Genomic DNA, 2,999 nt, shown 5'->3' on the forward strand with positions numbered 1-2,999 from the left:
TGACCAGAATCTCAGTTATGTAAAGTAATAATTCATGATTTCCTCATTGATTATGATACTTTATTTTATAATACAACATAGTACATCATTTGTATGTTTATTCAGACAACAGCATTTATTTGCACAAATTAATGAACGTAAATGTTACCAGGATTGGTACCTGGGAAGCAGATAATATGTTCCTGCAGAGAGGACAGAGATTATACAACGACTCTTTCACGTCTGTTCACTGCTTCGGCTTTAAATGAGGGAATTCGCGCCGTTGTGGTCGTAAACCAGTCGATTGCCGTAAAGCGTCTGACTGACGTAAAACGTCATAAACCACCACCCTGCCCCCTGCTGGTGACATGGTGGACTGCACTTCAGTACAGAATTCAGCATTTCAGTTCCTCTTTTAAACAGTATTAAACAGTATCATTTTGAATACACAAAGCTTTCTTTAAACCTCATATGTAAGCACATTGGTGGGCGTCACACAAATGTAAAGATAGAATACTTTACAGCAAGTAGTGAGAATGAAATATCTATGATAAAAAACCTCTGGTGCTTTCTCTCTTTATGCAGAGAAAGAGACACAACAACAACAAATACATCAATAACAATATTCATCAAACATTTAGAGCTCAGAGAAGTTTACATTTTCCTGCAGAGAAATATGAGTTCAGGTAAATAAAGATCATCATGAGCAGTGAGAGCCTCCATGACTAAACAGACACAGGAAGGAGCGCCACCTCAAGAAACTCAAACATCTACACAACAATAAGGAGAAGATGTCAAAGTACCGCCCACAATGTTTGATTGACAGGTGAAGATAAATCAGGTCTCAGCAAAAATGATGGAAACAAAATTATTTATAAGAAATAAAACACAGAATTTAACCTGCTGTCCTTAAATCACTTCTGTCTGAGTTGACAGGACTCAGCAGTGTCTCCATAACTATCCCAAGGAAACCCAAGTCCAGCATAGAGAGGCTGAGTGAATGTGGTCTGGACTCTGTGGAGGAGAGTCATGGTTTCAGAGATGCTGTAGAAGGACAGAATACCTGAACTGTGATCCAGGTACACGCCTACTCTGGAGGACCAGAGACGGGAGCTGTGATTCTGTTGTACTTAAATGTAAAATTGTTTTTGTTACAATGTAACGCCCAAGATTTGTCATTAAATCCAAATAGACTGCTCCCTGTTCTGCTGATATTCTTGTATGAGACTGCTACATGAATCCTGTCTCTCTCCACTCCACCTCCCAGTAACAACGTCCAATCAGACTCTCTCTACTCAGGACCTGATCACAACCAGTGAACCTGTCTCTGTGTCTAGAATAAGACTGTTGTTCCTTCATACATGTTGCTTTTCTGTTCCCCTCAGATAATAACAGCATTGTGTTTGCTGTGTTTGGATCCAGAGTGATTTCCCGTGAGTATCTTAAGAATCCAGCTCTGGTCTTGGGCTCTGCTTGTGAACGTGACAGTAAAACGTCCACTTCAGTCACTGCCAGTGAGACGTTTGTCCACTCGTCCCTCAGGACGTCCTGTAGTTGATCTCTGACTTCTGACACAGCCGCCGTCACGTCCTCAAAGTAGCTCAGAGGACGGATGTCGATGCCGGTCGAGTCTGTAGATTCTCCGAGTGGTGACAGTGAGGGGTAGTTGTGTAGAAACTGGTTGAGATCCTCTGTGTGTGAGAGCAGCTTCAGCTCAGCGTCTTTCCTCTTCAGCTCAGTGATCTCCTGCTCCAGCTTCTCCTGAAGCTCTTTGACTCGACTCACTTCACCGCTTCATCAGCTGAGAGATTGACGGCCTCCACCTCCTGATGGAGCAGCTTCACGTCCTTCTCTCTGTCGACTCCCCTCCAGCTCTCTCTGCCTCTCGGTCCTTCCTGCTGCAGCTGAGACTGTGTCGTGGCCTTTATGTTCCTCCACAGAGCAGAGGTAACAGATACACTGCTGATCAGTACGGCAGAACATCTTCATCACCTCGTCGTGACGAGAGCAGATGTTCTCCTGGAGCTTCTTGGACGGGTCCACCAGCTTGTGCTTCTTTAATGGAGCCGCGTTATAATGAGGCTGAAGGTGTTTCTCACAATAAGAGGCCAGACAGACCAGACAGGACTTGATGGCTTTCCGTCTCCTCCCAGTGCAGACATCACAGGCCACATCTTCAGGTCCAGCATAGCAGTGATCAGCAGCAGCAGCTTGGAGTCCAGTCTTCTTAGCTCGACCACTAAATCCGCTAACATGGTGTTTTTCAGCAGGACAGGCCTCGGAGTGAAGGTCTGCCTACACTGAGGGCAGCTGTGGAGTTTCTTCACATCCTCTTCGTCCCAGTGGGCTTTAATACAGTTCATGCAGTAGCTGTGTCCACAGGGAGTAGTCACCGGATCCTTCAGTAGATCCAGACAGATGGAACAAGAGAAGGTTTCCCGATCCAGCTGAACTCCTTTCTGCGCCATTTCACCTCTCAGTAGCAACGACTGTCTGAGTTTCACTTCCTGAGAAGCGACTCTGCTTTGACTTCTGATCTGAACTACATGTGATGGTTCAGTGAACGGGGCCTGTCAGCTCTATCGATCCACCACCATGATGGTTACACCCATCTCTAAAACTGTAGATCTGAAGGGGAGGGAGCGAGGACATGTGTGGACAGAGTGCAGCTGCTGTGTTTGAGAAGAGGAGGAAGAGGGAGGGCTTATCAAGCTGTGCTTCATTCCAGGAAGAGGAGCAGCGCTGTGAATGTGAACTTTCTTTGTACTGTTTAAAAAAACAGGCAAGCTGACAATAGTCATCAAACTAAACTGTCATTATATAATATAAGTAGCTTACATCATTGTGCGTGTGTGTGTGTGTGTGTGTGTGTGTGTGTGTGTGTGTGTGTGTGTGTGTGTGTGTGTGTCAGTGATGTGTTTTTCCTGCTGAAGGAGTTTGCTGCCTGTCATTAAAGCACCAAGCGGGGAGGAACAGTCTTCAGGAGCTTCTCCGTAACACAGAGCTCAACTTTCCCCCGG

The 2,999-nt window shown here is 45.5% G+C and overlaps 1 pseudogene across 1 annotated transcript; it reads right to left on the reverse strand.

Annotated features, from left to right (window-relative positions):
* Positions 1-893: 893 nt before the first annotated feature.
* Positions 894-2,447, reverse strand: LOC306754036 (tripartite motif-containing protein 16-like; annotated as a pseudogene). The gene has a single exon. The product of its transcript is annotated as a tripartite motif-containing protein 16-like (transcript).
* Between the last annotated feature and the right edge of the window lie 552 nt (positions 2,448-2,999).

The sequence above is a fragment of the Taurulus bubalis genome (assembly GCF_910589615.1).
Source record: "Taurulus bubalis genome assembly, chromosome: 1".
NCBI lineage: Eukaryota > Metazoa > Chordata > Actinopteri > Perciformes > Cottidae > Taurulus > Taurulus bubalis.